Raw genomic sequence first — 19,335 nt, 5'->3', positions numbered from 1 at the left:
TCATTTGCAGTCACGTAGTTACTTCTTACGTGATTTTTGCTTTCTTCCAGGCTTGGAACATCTTCCTTGAATACTGTAATTTTTTTTTTTGTTACATCTATACTCCAAAGGGAAAACATTTTCCACTTAAACGGCAATTTGAAAAAAACACAAAGACCTGATGTATACCCTAAAGAATTTATTTGATGTGACCAACTAGCCTGGTTTCTATTTTGAAAAAATATTGGATGTCCATTATACTGGGTCTGGTATTTCAATATGCTATTAAAAATACAACTTTTGAGCTACAATATTTATAGAGTGTTTTGAGAAGTGATAAAACAAAGTCAAGCTATAGAGTATCTAATTAAATTGGATTGTGGTTTTGGAATTGCAAATTTTATGAACATTTAACACTAGTTTCCCATCATTTTGCTTGTCAATGGTTTTATAATTTCTCAGAGAGTAGCTGGTTAAACAGCCTTTCCCTCACTTTCTCTTCTGTACCATAGAAATCTTTGTTAGAGTCCACAGAAAAATTTGGCAGTAGGGAACCAACTCGCCCAACAGAGTGCTATTTTGGATCACTTCTTATAAATTTTTTCACTAGTCTCATTTTAGGTAAAAAAATGTATTTCCAAATATAGCTACAATGTGTAAACATTCCCTGACACTTCTTATCCTCCCACTAATAAGTAAACAAAAATAGGGTTGTTTTCATGAGCTTTTCCAAGTTTGCTTTCAGATGCTCTCTCTGATCTCGCTCACTGGAGACTAGGTAAGAAAACTCATTAGCAGAGTGAATAATCCTCAGAGTCCTTCATTGAAAGAGAGTTAGCAAGGGGGAAAAGGCAGGCCATGCTTCCTATTTTTTCACTTTTTAAGCATAATACAAAGTAGATTAATAAATGGCCATCTTCAGATTGGTTTCACAAATCTGCAAGCTTAAGTCTAGAAGCAAGTCCTATTAAGAAGAGCTAATAAGTTTTTCTATACATCCTACAGTGAAAATAAAATGATTGGGTTTTGTAAGATTTACTCACCCCAATTTCATACTCCAACACTACAATATTTCCAGTTCTCTTTTTCTCCTTTGGAGGGTTGGAGTGAATGCTTCAAGGTCAAGTCCTTTTAAAGCTCCCAGAATTGTAAGCTGCAGCAACCTTAGAGTGACTATGAGTCCTCAGTAGTTTTGCATCAGTAAAATGCCACTTTCTTGCTCAACAACTTTCAGTAATGCCCTATTAACTATGGGATAAAATACAAATTCCTTTGCCTATACAATTTAACTTTAACTTACCTTGTTAGACTTGTCACATCATTCCCCCTTTGTACACACTCCATATTCCTGCTCATAGGGATCCTAGCTCTATTCCCTGATACTGACCTATAATTTCTGACCTTCATGAATTTGCAAAGGCTAAGCCTTATGCTAGAATACACTCTCTCCCTATCTTACCTATTAAAAATTATTTTCTTTTTTCAAGACTGAATGTAGGTTCCATACTTTGCACAAAGGCTTCTCAAAATGCTACTAGATACAGATATTTAAACACCATCATTCTGTCAAGGAATGCTATTTGGATGTGCATATGTTGCAATGTCACAAATTATGAAGAATCGAAGGTGGAATTGACCCACAGGGTGATGGAGAGGTGTATGGTGGTAATAAATATCACATGATATATTCCTAATTATGCCCTAGGTAGAATATGGCATAATAGATACCATCCAGGTAATGTGTAATTGGAAAAGAAGATGGGCAAGGCATGTAACAAGAGAGGTGGTAATATATGGACAGCCTAAGTTCTGTTTAAATGTTAAAGTTCCTTAAGGAAAATGTCTAGCATATTGAGAAAAAACTCTGGAGACAATCTATGGGAAAACACGAACAAGAATCATGCTGAATGAGAAAGTATGGATGGGTTGCAATCAACATCATTGAAGGGAATAGTCACATAAATGACATCTTGGATCCATGAACAAATTAATATTTCTCTCTTGTATTTAATAACTAATTATTGTATTAGGACCACAGGGGTTTTTTTTTCCCTTTTCTGCTTCCTCATCCAGAAACCAACCAGTGCAGGAAATCCCTCTTAAAGAGTTACCCAGGTCAAGATCTAATCAGACAGTAAAAGAAATTCTAAGCTTGGGCTAATGTGTGTATTCCTGCTTATTGTATTTTCTCAGATAGGTCTGGGAAAATGTTGATTCTCTCTCTTGTCAAGACAGGTGATATGGAAATTGATGTCTCTTTGATGAAGATTTGGGTGACTTAAGTCATGTACCCCCAAGACCTTCATTTTAATATAGCCCACCTCTCGTTGTGTTAACGAAACACCTACTTTTCAAAGGGCAGATGAACTGTGAGCCCACTGCCATTAAGGGTCTTTGGTCTAAGAGAGATGGCTAAATCACCATTCTTTTATTGATAACTTGCTGGCCTTATTAATACAATCATTTTATTAAAACATTAAATGATTAAATTACCTAGTCTAGAAACTGTCTCTAGAACCTTTTTTTAATTGCCACAGGTCCATTGAAGTATTATTGAATTGAAATGAGTTTAATTGACTAAAGGATTATTATGGTGAAATCATGCTTATTCCTTGCCTGTTTTATAGATAACTTTTCTAAGGATAAGAATGGGATGGATCCTATTGAAGCTTGACTGTTACAGTAGCATAAATACCCTCTTAGGTGCTATCAATAAGCATGCTGTCTCCCCCAGGACACTAAACATACTTTGTGGTTAAAATAAGTGCTCTGGGGAAGGGAATAAACATTTATCTAGCATCTACTATTTACCAGCCACTATACTAAGCACTTTTAACAAACATTTGATCCCCACAATATCTCTGTGAGAAAGGTGCTATTATTATCCTCATTTTACAGTTGAGGAAAGTGAAGCAAATAGAGGTTAAGTGACTTGTCCAGGGTCACACATCTAATTAGCATCTCAGACCAAACTTGAACTCAGGTCTTCCTGACTCCAGGGCTGTGTTTTGTCCACTGTGCTACCAGATGTTTCTAGGGCAAACTAAAAGGTTTGATGTCAAATACCCACAGCTCATATTACCAGGAAAGAAAGGATAGTTTACTTAAAACTGCTTGCACAACAACCCACAAATGACAAGGGCCTTCTAAACTTTGATTGCTTTCCACACATCTATATCTTGAGATAAACAGTGACCTATGACTGCATAGGTTAGATCCACCTGTGGGTAAAGGCAGACATTTCTAGGTTTCAATCACAAGCAAGACTGTCACGCATTACACACCCTGTTGCCAATAGTTTCATTAAATAGGTTATTTCTGCTTCCCTGGGGGCCTGACTCCCTAGTAGACTTGAAATCAGGTGCAGACTCCACAGGATATTCTGTTCACTTTAGTACAGCTGTGTCAGCGTACAGCGTTAGTGACTTAGAGAATCTTCCTGAAGTGGTAAGGTCACCCACAGGTCATCAGTCTGAATTATCTTCCCGTTGAGGATGCCTGTCATGGGGAAATAATCACAGTTCTTTTGCATGATACTCCCCATATTATCTCAGCCTTACTACCTAAAGCACAAGAATTGTTGGCATAAAAGGCTGGGCTAGGAGTTATTTCTAGAGGTCAGGAACTGACTCTTTTCTTTAAAAGACTTTGTAAAGGAATTTAACACACATCAGTTTATTCAGCATTACTCACTCCTTCCCTGCCCCCAGGCACCTGTTTCTACCAGTCAGTTACACGCTCTGACCCCTGAAGGACCTCACAATCTGGTGGGGAAGACAAGTAAAGGAATACATACAAACAAGCTATATAGAGAAGAAATAGGAAATAATTAACAGTGGAGAGACACTAGAATTAAGAAAGGTTGGGAAAGGCTTCTTTGAAGAGGTGGAATTTTAATTGGCACTGGAAATAAGCCAGGGAAGCCAGGAGGTAGAGATAAAGAGATAGAGCTTTCCAGGCATGTAGGACTGCCAGAGAAAATGTCTGGAGTCCAAAGATGGACTGTCTTGCCAGTGTTGCTAGCGGTGGGGAGTGAGGTGGGGTGGGGTAACATGGTAGACAAAGAAATCAGAAAGCCACATGCAAAAATCCATATTGATTTTGCCATTCTGGAGAAAAAACTTCTTGGTTGTGGCCTTATCATATTCATAAAAGAGCTTTAAGTGTTACTACTTCTTTTATAAATCTTTTTCAAAAATAAGTTTTTATTTATATTTTCTGTTTCTTATATCCCATAGTATCCTATGTATCCCTCCTTTTTCTCCTCCCAGAAAGTCATCTCATATAACAAACAGTATTCTTCTAGAGAGAAAAAAAAAGTCAGTGCAATTGATGGATACATTGAAATAGTCCAAAAGCATGTGCAATGTTTAACACTTGTGGACCTCCCACCTCCACTAAGAGGTAGGTTGGGGGCATCTTCTCATATTTCTTCAATTAAGTTATCTTTTATAATTTTTTACATTTCCTTTTGATTTTTTGACATGTCATTGTTCTTTCATTTACATTTTTGTAGTTACCGTGTATATTGTTTTCTTGGCTCTGCTTACTTCACTCTGTATCAGTTCATGTAGATCTTTTCCTACTTCTCTGTATTCATTAGACACATCATTTCTTACAGCATAGTATTATTACGTTACGTTCACATACTAGAATTTGTTTATCCATTACCCAATTAATGGGCATCTACTTTGTTTACAACTCTTAGCTATCACAAAAAAAGGGCTGCTATAAATATTTTGGAGTATATTGTTAATTTCTTTCTAATTAATGGCTTCCTTGGGGTAAAAGCCCAGTAATGAAGTCTCTGATTCAAAAAAAAGGAACATTTTAGTCACTTTACTTGCATAATTTCAAATTGCTTTCCTAAATGGTTATACCACTTTATAGCTCCACCAACAATGTGCCTATCTTTCCATAACTGCTCCAAAATTGGCAATTGCCATTTTTTTTTCATTTTCGACAATTTTCAAGGAATGGGGTTAAAACCTCAAGATTGTCTTAATTTGTATTTCTCTTATTAGTGATTTAGAGCATTTTTTCATGTAGTTGTGAATATTTTGAAGTTCTTTTGAGAATTATTTTTATATCCTTGGACTATTTATCTATTTAAGAATGGCTTTCATTATACATACATACACATATTGTTTATATATCTGGGATACCAAACCCCTATCAAAAAAATTTAGTACAAAGATTTTTTTTCCTATTTTGACTACTTCACTTTTTTTTTTGCAGGGGGTGGGGCTAGGCAATGGGGTTAAGTGACTTGCCCAGGGTCACACAGCTCATAAGTGTCAAGTGTCTAAGGCTGGATTTAAACTCAGGTCCTCCTGACTCCAAGGCTGATGCTCCATCCACTGAGCCACCTAGCTGCCCCACTACTGCCCTTCTTATCTTGGATGCATTAACACTGTCTCTGCAGAAGTTTTGAGATTCATAGAGTCAAAGTTATGTATTTTATCTTTTGTAATTGTCTCAATCTCTTGATTGGTTAAGCATGCATGTCTTAACCATAACTGTGAGAGGTCTACGATCTGTTTCTCTTCTAACTTTTTTACAGCATGATCTTTCATATTAAAGTCATGTATCCATTTAGAATGTATTGTAGAGTGTGATGTAAGGTATTGATTTAAGCTTAATTTCTGCCAGACTGCTTTCCAGTTTTCCCAGCAGTTTTTCTTACATAGTTTTTTCATATGTAACTTATATTTTCCTTTTTATCAAATACTAGGCTTTTGAATTCTATGGTTCTTAATCTCCCTTGTCCAGTCTGTTACATTTATCTATGTTTCTATTCTTTAACCAAATACCAGATGCCTTCGATGACCCTTGCTTTATAATATAGTTTGAGATCTGGAAGTGTTATTCCCCCTTTATCCTTACTTCATCATTTCCCTTGATATTCTATATATATGTTTTTTAATGAATGTTGTTATTAGCTTATCAAGCTCTGTAAAATTCCTTTTGGTAATTTGACTGGTAAAGCATTAAAAGTGTAAATTAATTTTGGTAATATTGCATTTTTATTATATTGGCATGGCCTAGCTATGAACGCTGAATATTCCTCCATCTATTTGGATGATTTTTTATTTCTTTAAGGAGGGCTTTGTAATTGAATCTATATAAGTCTTTTTTATGCATTTTGTAGTTATTTAGAATGAGATTTCCCTTTCTATTATTGATCTTGTCAGTCTTCAAATCTGCATTTCTTCAGCTAGTTTCTTCCAAAAGACCTTTTTTTGCAAATGCCAGTACTGGAGACTTACCAGTTGCTCAGAATTGCATAGTAAAATCATGAGAATGGAATGACCATGAGTCAAAGGCTGAGTGAACTCCCCACCTCAAACAGCAAGCCAGGGCATACTCACTGTCTTATCCGTTCCCAAAGACTACATTTCTGCCCTTGATAAATTTATGCATCATACCACAGCTATGCAGATGCTCTCCATTAATCAATATGGATTCATTAAGCTCCTGTGCCAAGCACTGATACTAAGGGCTGGGATACAGAGAAAACCATCCCTATGCTCAAAGAGCTTGTTATATTCTATCTGGGGAGATAACATGGACATATATAAGAATATACAAAATAAACACAGGGTAATGGTGGAGGGAGAAGGAGTCAGTAATAGGTAGTGGAGATCAAAAGGATTTGGCTAAACCATTGACATACTGTGGCAAGCAGTATATAGGAACTTCAGTAGGTTGCTACCTTTCCTTGGCTTGAAGACCAGGACAATTGCTAAATGGCTTCTGTGGTTGATTCTAGCTCTAAATCAGTGATCCATGATCCTATTCATTTCTCATCTTTCAAATCTTGTGTTGAAACTTGACTGAACCACGATGCCAGAATGAGCCATTAGGATTCAGGACGAGAGCATAGATCTAAGATTTTGTTGCTTTGTGACCATCTGGTCAAGGATCTATTATGCTTTGATTAGCAGGTGCCACTTTCTCCACGGCCAGATAAGCAGGCTGAAGGTACTTAGTGTATAGAAAACAGGACAAGACCTGAAGCCGTATCAAAGAACTTCTGAAAGTTCCACAAATCCTAGGCACCCAAGTAGGCACTATAAGAGCCTTGTTAAAAAGGTTCAACCTTTAGCAAAGGGCCAAAGTGAGCATGGCTGGTGTGGGACACTTCCACAAACGGTGGTGCATGGCAGAAATACACCAAGTAGAAGATCAGGGCCATTAGAGTGGAGGTGTAACATTCCAGATAGTTAAGAATGGAAGCCAGGTTCCATGTGAGCACAGCTGCCTCCACCAAGATCTGAGCACACCCCAGAAGCACTAGGTACCAGAAGCTGAATCTCTATCTGGTTCTGAGACTTGACTGTTTTGAATATGCTGCCCCTAGACACAGAGTACCAAGCTGATGACATACAAGGAAGACCTAACCTTGCAGACCTTGTGGTGACTAGGTCCCTAGGACCAAACTAAGGACCTAAATCCCAAACCACAGTCATCTGCTCCTGGACCATTAGAGAAAGGCAGCCTGGGATCCTTATACTTCAAGCTACATCTTTTCTGGATTAGTAGGATAGAACGCTTCCTGAGATCCAGGCCACGGCTTCACAAGATCCAGACATTAATCCTTTACTGGCACCCCCAGTAGACTTTGACTGATATAACTTTGGATAGGTCTTGACCACCAGCCTCAGGTTTCAGGGGAAATTGACCCACTGAATTTCTCTCATAGGCATAGAAGATGAAGACATTGCACCACTTAAGCACACCCAGACTGTTAATGAACCACATCTAACTTGGAAACTGGATAAAATACACTTCCCTGAAGCCTTGACCACCATTACAAATCCCATGTTATATTCAGTACTGCTGTATGACTTGGAAATAATGCCATTTCTGGGCAGTGATATCATAGAGCCAAGATCATAAACTGTGCCCCCTTCAACAGCCTATGTCATTGAGAGACAGGACATCCATCAGGCCCAAACTACCTGGTCTCTTCTCAACTGCGCATTTTTTTTTCAGTCCATCAGACTATCAGACTGGGCCTGTACTCAAAGCCTACTGCACATTTTTTCAACCAGCACTGGACTGGGGATCAATACCACCATTGTCATCCCACCAGGTAAATCTCCTCTTTGGTAATCTCAATCCTATAAAACCTCAGCCAGGTGCTTGTCATGGTAATGAGATTCTAATTAGATCTAGGTACACTGAGTTCAGGATTGGTAAAGCATTGGTGTACACCTCAGAAGTCTAGTTGTTGTGGAACTGGTATCGTGCCACACACAGCACCTCAGGTCAGAGGTTGTACCTTGCTGGTGAAGGCCACAAGAACATATCTTGGACAAATGGACACCTCTTGGAGTCTGGGATTGGTAGTTCAGTACTAATATAACCTTAGTTCTATATCTTGGCCTAGTAGAGGTAGAATTTGTTGATTAGGCTGTCATGAAGCGCTAGCTTTTCATCCTGTAATCTGTGCCCAGTAGAGCTTTAGACGTACTGTTGTTAAAGCTTGTGAAGTCTGCAGAGATAAACTTGGACCAGTGCAATAAAGGATGATAGCTTCATAGCCCCCTGGTCCAAAGTCTGGTAGTGACAGAGCTAGTTCTTACTTAGGCTGGGATTTGAGAGATGGTGGTGATATAGCTGTTGCTGTGACTTCATGTTTGGGGCATGGAGGGCAGGCATTTTTAGTGTGGGTAGTAGCAGTAGGCTATAATGAAATTGGTGCCCAGATCCTTTGGAATATTGTTTATAATATCCTATTGATGAAATCTCTACTTTAGTTTGTAGTCAGGATTTGGTGACTTTAATGTTTTTTTCCTTACTCCATTGGTTCATGTTTGATATTGTTATGTTTGAAAATTAAGATAACTTAAGAAACAAAGTTCTGAGCATGATAAATTTATTAGTCAGGCTAGCAATATCCAATAAATTGGGTCAGTAGAATCTCTTAATGACCTGAGGTAGGGCTTACTAACCTTCATATAGTTTTGGGAAGTGTAGAGTTGGGTAGGAGGGGAAGACAATGTGATTGGTTACAGGGTATACAGTATTGTGGGAGTGGGGACAACATAATTGCTTACACCAAAGAAAGCAGGCTAGCACTCAAATGGGGCTATTAACTTCCTCTCTCTGACAAATAAGGAATGTTAATTGTTTTATGGGACCCATCCATACCTTGTAATCTTTGCTAGGGGATCAAAACTACCAGAATTGCTATCTCCTTGGAAGAGATTAAAACTCCCCTAATTGCACAAGGACAGGCAATGATGACCAAAGATATCTTTTGGGGATGGCACCAAGTTAACTTGTGAGGTTTAAAGGTAACAAATAGATGTCCTGGAAGTATCCCAGTGGCTACTGATATGAGAGATAGAAACATTTTTTTAAGTTATCATTTTAATTCAAAGGGAAAACAAATTCCTGAGCTCAACACAAGGACATAGAAAGGTAGCTTTAGACAGATACAGACTAAATTATAAAAATCAACACAGCATAAAATCAATAACATTGTAGAATCAAGACAGTAGAAGTCAATACAGTAGAAACTTGAGATAATATTAATTTTTATTTTCTCATTTGCCACTTTGATTCAGTGAAGATTACTCAACGTGACAATTTTCAAATGGCATCAAATCTACTTGCCTCTCAGGATTGACTTACCAGAATACAAGAAGACCTGAAGGTTAAACACTTCATTAATTGTTCATTATGAGCCCTAGATGTTCTACCATGACAGGAATAGTGTGGGAAAGGAGACAGAAGATTGACTGGCACATAGGTAAGCAGGCCTTACAGAGAAAGTGGTATATGGGGAAGGAATGAGAGAGAAGGCTGACTATTTAATCTCTTTCCTAGTAATCCATTTCCAATGTCCATTTCATCAGCACATTGTATCTTAAGGCTCAGATGCCTCATGCAGTCATCTCATTTCTGAAAACATCTCCTCTTGGGCATTCTGGAACGGCCTTGTCTCAGAGCAGCTCTAAAGAAGGGGCTTCTCTTAGAAGATTTGCTTCTTTGGCTCAGGTTACTTGAAGAGATTCTTGGATGTCTGATAAAATCTGCCAGTAATCAGACTCAATACAATTTAGTACAGCCTCTTAAATTTTATTTTTCCAATAAGTAGTTCAAGTGGTAAAACCAGCTCAAGTCTTATGAAACTAATCCTATTGACAACAGAGCTATGAAGAACATCAAATCAAGAACCTATAGTTTATTTGAAACTTCAGAGAATTTAAGTTTTTACATACCCTTTCCTGTTCCTATCTTTATCAAACTTTGTATCTGATATAGACACTGCTAACAGCAGGCTGAAGGAAGAATCTTTAAAAACAATCCATGAGGACCTGACCAAATAAATTCAAAATTGTTACATGATCTGAATACTAAAGATTATAACTTTAAAAAGTATAGAATAGAAGCATATTGTATGCCTTTCACAGCTATGGGAAGAGGGTAAATTTTTACCCAAACAAGGGATAGACGGCATTATAAGAAAGAGAAATTCAATTTCGTTTACATGAAATTAAAAGGCTTTTCACATGAACAAAACCAATGCAACTGCAATCAGAAAAAAGAATCTACTGGGGGAAAATAATCTTTCTATCAAATATCTTTGATAAAAGTTGATATCAAAGATATATACATATCTAACACAAATTTAAAATAAAAATTTATTTTCTAGTAAAAAAAAGATTGAAGGAAATGATCAAACATTTCTAAGAAGAACTGAAGCTATTAACAAGCACTCAGGTTTCATCTTATCCCTGGAAAATTGGCAAAGATGACAGTATTGGAGGGGCTGTGGAAACACAGGCATACTGATGTGTTGGTAGTGGACCTGTGAATTAATTGGTCCAATCATTCTGGAAAGTAATTTAGAATTCTGCTAAGAAAATAATTAAAATTATCATCCCCCTTTGACTCAGATTCCACAGGTAGGCACATACCCAAGGCAGTCAATGACAAAAAGAAAGATTCTATTTGTAAATGGAGCATTTAGAGCACTTCTTTTTATACTAGCAAATAACAGGAAACAAAGCACATGTACTTTAACTAGGGAATAGATAAAAGTACAACATGAATATAATAGAATATCATTGTCTGTAAAGAAACAATGAGTACAGAGAAGGGCAGACTAATATGAACTAATTGTAAATGAAATATGTAGAGCCAAGAAAACAATATACACAATAACTACAACAATACCAATAGAAGTAACAATAAAGGTATTTTAACTGAATTCTCAAATATACTCAAATATACTTTATGACCAAACAAGAATTAGAGAGTATACAAGCTTAACCCCCAAGAAGAGATATTAAAAGACACCTGTCCCTGCTTGTTTGCAGAGAACAGGAACCATAGATGTGGAATATTGCATATGACATTAGATTTTTTTGGATATGTTGATTAGTTTTGCTCAATCTTCTTTTCTCTTCCTTATTTTTATTCATGATGAGTCTCTGGGTTGGCCCATGGGTTAGAGTGACATTGAGAAATGTAGATAATTTCATAGCAAAACATACTAATATATTTTTAAGAGACTATAGATTTTGTGTCACAGACAGTAGAGCCAGAGAATGCCTGTTCCAGCATAGCCAACTTGCTTTCATCTTAAAACTTTTTCTTCAGTTCTTTCCATCCTTGTCTAATAAGTGAGACACCCAGCTCCAATCTGATGACCACTGACCACCCTTTCCAGTCCTGGGTGCAATTTCATTCATCCTCTGGTTATTGGGGTGGGGGGTAGGAAAGAGAGGTAAAAGAATATACTCCTTGTTCTTTCTAGAATTTCCCTTTACCATCATTATTCAGCAAACTGTCCTTCTTTGAGGTTCATAGTATTCAAATAAATCACCCAATTGAGATGCTGGCATAGCTGGTACCAGCCCTGAGGACATTCTCCCTCCTTCCCTAGTGAATTTAGTGCCTGGCTCACAGTCTTTCTCTCCTCCCCAAACTTGCTCTCGTAGTAGGTGAATTCAACATCCATATTGATGATACACTCTCTCAAATATCTTAATTTCCCAAATTCTCAATCTGCACAGTTGCTATGACCTATCCTCCATGTCCTTAGCCACACATAGTAATATATAGTCACACCCTTGATCTTGCCATCACTCACAAATGTTACACTTCCATGTTTATGAACACAAACATTTTTTTATTTGATCATAACCTTCTACTATTCTATTTTCCCCTTTACCTTATGAAGTCTCATGTTGTTCTTTAAGTCTTCACTGTAATCTCCAATGCCTTTACCTCTCAGTTCTTTTATTTTTTCCCCATTTTATTTATTTTTATAGTATTTTGTTTTTCCCCAATTACATGTCAAGACAATTTTTAGCATGGATTTTTACAAAATTTTGAGTTCCAAATTTTTCCCCTTCCTCTTTCCCCTCCCCTCTACTAAAAATGGCAGGCAATTTCATATAGGTTATATATGTGCTGTCACATAAAACATAGTTCCATGTTAGTCACAGTTGCAAAAGAAGAAACAGATCAAAGGGAAAAAACACAAAAAAGAATAAAGTAAGTGAAAAAAATATGCTTCAATCTGCATTCAGAGTCAATCAGTTCTTTATCTGGATGCATTTTCTTTTGGGAGTCTTTTATACTTGTCTTGCATCGTTGTATTGCTAAGAAGAGCTGAATCATTCATAGCTGATCATCACACAATGTTTCTGATACTGTTTACAATGTTCTCCTGGTTCTACTCACTTCGCTTAGCATCTTTCCAAGTTTTTCTGAAGTCCACCTGCTCATCATTTCTTATCGCACAATAGCATTCCATTACATTCATACACCACATCTTGTTCAACCATTCCCCAATTGATGGGCATCCTCTCAATTTCCAATATTCTGCCACCACAAAAATAGCTCTTTTTCATAATCTTTTTGGGATACAGACCTAGTAGTGGTATTGCTAGATCAAAGGGTATGCACAGTTTGGTTGCCCTTTGGGCATAATTCCAAATTGCTCTCCAGAATGATTGGATCAGTTCACAACTCCACCAACAGTGCATTAGTTTTCCAATTTTCCCATATTCTCTCCAACTTTTTTCATATTAGCCAATCTGAGGTGGCACCTCAGAGTTGTTTTAATTTTGATTTCTCCAATCAAAAGTGATTTAGAACACTTCTTCATATGCCTATAAGTAGCTTTGATTTCTTCATCTAAAAATTGCCTGTTCATATTTTTTGACCACTTATCAATTGGGCAATGGCTTGTATATATAAACTTGACTCAGTTCTCTATATATTTGAGAAATGAGGCCTTTATCAGAGACACTTGCTATAAAGATTGCTTCCTACCTTTCTGCTTTCTTTCTAATCTTGCCTGCATTAGTTTGTTTATACGAAAGCTTTTTAATTTAATATAATCAAAATTATCTATTTTACATTTCATAATGCTCTCTATCTCTTGTTTGGTCATGAAAATGTAACTCACTTAACTTTTCCTTTAAGAATTTGGATGCTATACTACTTGGTGCATATATGTTTAGTATTGATATTACTTCATTGTCTATGGTACCTTTTAGCAAGATATGGTTTCCTTCCTTATCTCTTTTAATTGGGTGTATTTTTTACTTTTGCTTTGCCTAGGATCAAGATCACTACCCCTCCTTTTTTTTTAACTTCACCTAAAGCATGGTAGATTCTGCTCCAGCCCCTTTCCTTTACTCTGTGTATGTCTCTCTGTTTCAAATGTGTTTCTTGCAAACAAAATATTGTAAGATTCTGGTTTTTGCTCTCCTCTGCTATCTGCTTCTGTTTTATGGGAGCATTCATCTCCCTCATGTTCATAGCTATGATTACTAACTGTGTATTTCCCTCCATCCCATTTTTCCTCCTGTTTTTCCTCTTTTCTCCTTTCACCCTTTCCCTTCTCAACAGTGTTTTGCTTCTGTCTACTGCCTCTCTCCATCTGCCCTTCTTCTGTCAGTTTCTCCACCTTGCCCCAATCTTTACTTAATTTCCCCTCCTACTTCCCTGTTGGGTAAAGCAGATTTCTATATTCAACTGACTGTATATATTATTCCCTCTTTGAGCCAATATTTGGTGGGAGTAAGGTTCACCCTCCTCTTCGTGTGAAATAAGTTAACCCATTCTACCTCTCCTCTCCCTTCCTTCTATACCCAGTGTACTCCTCTTTCTCATCCCTTAATTTTTTTTTATTTCCTCAAATTCACCTTATACCCATAACCTCTGTCTATATATACATTCCTTCTAGCTGTAATATCAGTGGTACAATTTTTAAGAATTACAAATATCGTCTTCCCATGTAGGGATGCAAACAGTTCCGCTGCATTGAATTCCTTATGTTTTCTTTTGTCTTTTTCTCTGTTTGTCCTTCTTTGGGGGTATTATTATGTAACATTATGTAATACATTATATGTATTATCTATTGGGTATATTGGAGATCAGTTTTTTGTTCAATTATGGTCTTCTCCTTATTGAAAGCTTGAAATCCTTATATTTCATTGAATGACCTTTTTTCCCCTTGAAGGGTTATGCTTTATTTCACCAGGTAAGTGATTCTTGGTTGTAGTCCAAGCTCCTTTGCCTTCCAGAATATCATGCTCCATTATCTTTGATCCTTTAGAGTTGCAGCTGCTAAGTCCTGTGTAATCCTGATTGTGGCTCCTTGATATTTGAATTGTTTCTTTTTGGTCACTTGCAGTATTTTTTCCTTCACCTGATAGTTCTGTAACTTGGCTATAATATTCCTTGAAGTTTTTATTTTGGAATTTCTTCCCTGAGGTGATCAATGGATTCCTTCAATGCCTATTTTGCCCTCTGGTTCCAGGATATCATGGCAGTTTTCCTTGATAATTTCTTCAAGGATGCTATGCAGGTCCTCTTTTTGATCATGACTTTCAGGTAGTCCAATGATTCTGATATTGTCTCTCCTGGATCTATTTTCCAGATCAGTTGTTTTTCTCATGAGGTATTTTACATTTTCTTCCATTTTTAAATTCTCTTGAATTTGATTGATTCTTGATGTTTCATAGAGTCATTAGCTTCCACTTGCCCAATTATAACTTTTAAGGAGTTGTTTTCCTCAGTTAGTTTTTGCACTTTCTTTTCCAATTGGTCAATTGTACTTTTTAAGGAGATGTTTTCTTCAGTGAATTTTTTTTATCTCCTTTTCCATTTGGCCAACTCTACTTTTTTAAGCAGTTGTTGACTGCTGTTAACTCATTTTTCATAATTCTCTTGCATCACTCTCATTTCTTTTCCCAATTTTTTCTACCTCTCTTACATGATTTTTAAGCTCCTTTTTGAGCTGTTCCATGAGTTCTTTCTGGGCTTGATACCACTTCTCATTTTTCTTTGGGGTTTTGCCCACAGGTGTTTTGACATTGTTGTCCTCTTCTGAGTTTGTGTCTTGATCTCCCCTGTCACCATAATAAACTTTCTGTGGTCCTATTCTTTTTTGTTGTTTTTGTGCTCATCATTTTTGGCCTTTTTCCTTTCTTTTAAATTTGGCCTCTGCTCCCAGGGTGGGAGCCTATTTGAAGGCAGCTACCTGGGGCAGCTAGGTGGCTCAGTGGATAGAGCACTGGCCCTGAAGTCAGGAGTACCTGAGTTCAAATCTAGCCTCAGACCAAACACTTGACACTTACTAGCTGTGTGACCTGGGGCAAGTCACTTAACCCTAGTTGCCTAAAAAAAAAAATGAAGGCGGCTACCATATTTTTGCCTTTCTTTGTATCCTCAATGATTTACCATAGTGCTTGTCACAGAGTAAAGGCTTAACAAACACTTATTGACTGACTGGACTGCTTTATTTAATTTTACATTCATAGACCCTGAGATTTCCATTAACCTTACCAAGAATGGAAACCACAAATCCATCCTTGGATCAGCTTTATCCCATTTTTGTTTTAACACGTCCCCAAACTCTAGGCAATAAACTATAAAATTTTGTCAAATTTCTCTTGTCTACCCACAAATTTGTAACAAATATTTCTTCAGGAGGAATAGTTACATAATCTGGTGTTAAAAACTTGAGTATTTGGAATTTACCAAAACATACTTTGTCCACTGTCCAAAAGGTCAAGGAGAGAAGTTAAGAATGATAAGTAGAGAGAAAAGAGCTGCTGGTTGGTGAGAAACAAGAAACTAAGCATTTAATGAAGTTTCAAGTCGGAGCTACTTGTTTCCAGTGTATCTCCCTGCTCCAATCCATCTTCCAGTGCCAAAGTAATTTTCCTAAATTGTCAGTCGAATCACCACCCCACCCCATTCAGTAAATTCCAATGACTCTCATTTCATCCAGATTCAAATATTAATTTTTCTATGGGTTTTTAAAGCCCTTCACAACCTGGTTCCTTTCTACCTTTCCAGTCTTCTTACACTTTACTCCTTTCAAATAATCTACCATTCAGCTACATCCTTACCTACTGCTCTAGAATATGAATATGACACTCTCTCTCCAGCAATCCCTTGATCTAGCTGTCCTCTTGCCCAGAAAGGTCTCCCATATCTCTTAAACCTTCTAGTTCCCTGGCTTCCTTCAATGTACAGCTCAAATCCCACCTTCTACTTGAAGCCTTTCCTAGTCCTTCTCCATTTCCTCATCACTGTTAGTGCCCCTTTCCCTCTGAGACTACCTTCCCTCTACACTGTATATGTCTTGTATATACTTAGTTCTTTCATGTTTGTCATCTGTATCAGAATCAAAGCTTCTTGAGCACAGGGACCTTTTTGTTTTGTTTTGTTTTTATTTTTTGCATCCTCAATAATGCTTATTGACTGCTGATTGTCAGTGTACCAGCACAGTCCATCAGGCACCATCAGTGGCCTTTCTTTACTTGCCATCTGCCCCAATACCAATTATTGTCCAAGAGATGAATGTAGCAACTTAATGATTTATGATGTCAAGAGGCAACCTCACTTTATTCCTCTGGAACAAAGGACCAAAGGCTCAGTCCTGATTTAGTTTGAGGAAACATCTAGTTTTTTCTTCTCTAAAACTCAGGATATGGTCCTCCAGTAGAGAGTACTAGCATTATGAAAAAATAATTAATTTTATCTATATTGTTTTTAATAGTACTTCACTCACTAGGGATGATTTTAGCCAACATGACCTCATAGTAGCTGAATTGCATTGCCCAAAGTTGCCATAGGAACCTGGCTTCATCTCTACTTGAAATCCTGAAAGAAAGTGAGAATAAAGTGGGGAAGGAATGGGGGAGGGAGTGGTCAGTCACGAGTTAGGGTCGTCAGAGCTCCCCAGGAACAAATAAGACAGAAATTCTTCTGGGACAAAAATAGAAGGGTAATGACTGAAGGTTTAAGCTCAATAATAAGAAGGACACAGTCTTCAGAGTCAGGCCAAGGGAACCCTTCCAGGTTTCAGTTCATTCTAGCCCAAGGCATGTTTCACTGAGGGAGAGGGGAGGATGGAAAGCTTCTGAATTCATCCTTTCCAGAAGAGAGGGAGGAAGCTAGGAAGCAAGAAGCCTGTGCTGTGAAAATAGGCAAGACAACCAGGGAGGTGACAGACTTGCAATGGCCCTAGTACTCTTTATGAGAACACAAAGCAGTTTCCTTTTATTTTGAGGAAGGATTCCAAAAAAAGTCTCCTGTATATCTGTATCCCAAGAGAGAGGGCTATTTTGCTGAACTGAGTTTACTTTTCCTGCCATTATTTTTATTAGGGCCTGACTCTATAGCCCTTAGCCTTTCTCTAAAGAGGAGACTTTTAGCTACTACTTAGCAGTCATTGTAATTGGATTTTTAGCTACAATTTAGTAGTAGTTGTAATTGGATTGACTAATTCTGATCTTGGGAGCCTATGAAATATCCTGATTCTAACCTGGTCATGAAGTTGAGTGAGAAAATAAGAAGTCCCATATACTAGCTCTATGCAAGTGTAAAAGGCCTCAGAAAAACATAGGTCCAGGTTATCGAAGGGGTAGGTACCTAGACATCAAAATGGTATAGACTTTGTCTTGAGGTCAAGAAGAGGAAAATGTAAGTTTGACATTTTTTTAAACTCTGACCCTGAGAGGTCCCTTAACTCTTCTGTGCTTTGGTTTCATCTATAAAATGGGGACAGTAATGGAACCTTCCAGAGTTGTTATACTGCGGTCCTAGTGGTGGTATCTGGCATGTTGTGTGGTATAGCTGTCCAAAAATAACACTCAGAGATTTTCTAGGTATAAAGTGAAAGATTTGTTACATTCTCGTGAGAAGCGGGTGTCTGCTTCGTCTGGCAGTCTGAGTGAAACAAGGCAAAGCACAAAGGCCAGGACAAAGGTTATACAGTCCTTACGCAGAGATACCCATCCACCAGTCGCTTTGAATTCCCGTTGGACAGGAATTTCAGTCTTACAATCTGAAATGCGAAAATCTACACCAGAAACAAGAAACCATATTATAATACTACCAATCCTAGCTATTTATCCTCGTTTAGTAATTAGCCATTACCTAATGCCGATGTAACAATACAAATCATGTGATTTCTAGGAACCTGAAACTTAGGCTTATTCAGGTTAGTGTAACCAATCTCGAGTTAGCAACAGTCTAAGACATTGCTACACTCAGTCCATCTGAGAGATCTCACATTGTTTACATTGCTTTACTCAGTTAAAAACCAGAGTCTTGACAAAAGTTTGCAAAAAGGAGAGATGTCTTTATTGACTTTCTCGAGAAAGTGCACCCCTGTGCTGCCTAAGCTGCCCCGAGAGTGCGAGCGCTCTTTGTTTAAGGCAAGATTATATAGACCCTAACGCAGCAGCCCACCCTAACCCCCTTCCCATTGGCTCATTGACTGAGCCTCAGGTATACAATCTATTCGTGTAAAAACTACGCCAGTAACAGAGAGAACAAAGAGGTACAGAAATTATGTTAGCATGTTCCTCTTTTCAGGGCCTCACAGTTTCAGCAGCCTTTTACCCAAGGTCGTATAACTAGCTAGAGGATGAGACAGACAGGATGCTCTTATGGCTCAGGAATTTCTGCTAACACTATTTAAGAGTAGGGGAGAGAGAAGGCTAGGGGAGGGGGTCTTGTATTCTGAGGGGTCTTCACTTAGTGTTGGTACACACGTACCACTCAAAAGCAACAATACCAGAACCATTAACAAGAACTAATGACCCCTTTGAGGAGGCTTCACTTCTGAGAGATCATCTCTCACAATGTGCTGAGGCCTGGTGAAGTTTTTCTGCATATCTCTGGGGCTACCCTGTGAAGCGCATGGAGGTCTGGCCACTGTGGGGTGCCTGTTTGCCCTGGGCACGTGGTTCTCAGCGCTGGAGTATGCCAGCTCCCCTAGCTATGCTAAGGCATGGGGGATGGGGTCCTGGTGTTGGCATTTGCCAGCCCCACCACACTGGGCCTCAGGATCTCCTGCTA

This window comes from Phascolarctos cinereus, unplaced genomic scaffold, assembly GCF_003287225.1.
Source record: "Phascolarctos cinereus isolate Bilbo 61053 unplaced genomic scaffold, phaCin_HiC Scaffold_726;HRSCAF=1367, whole genome shotgun sequence".
Lineage (NCBI taxonomy): Eukaryota > Metazoa > Chordata > Mammalia > Diprotodontia > Phascolarctidae > Phascolarctos > Phascolarctos cinereus.
The sequence above is the reverse complement of the archived record's forward strand: the minus strand, read 5'-3'. Positions refer to the sequence as shown.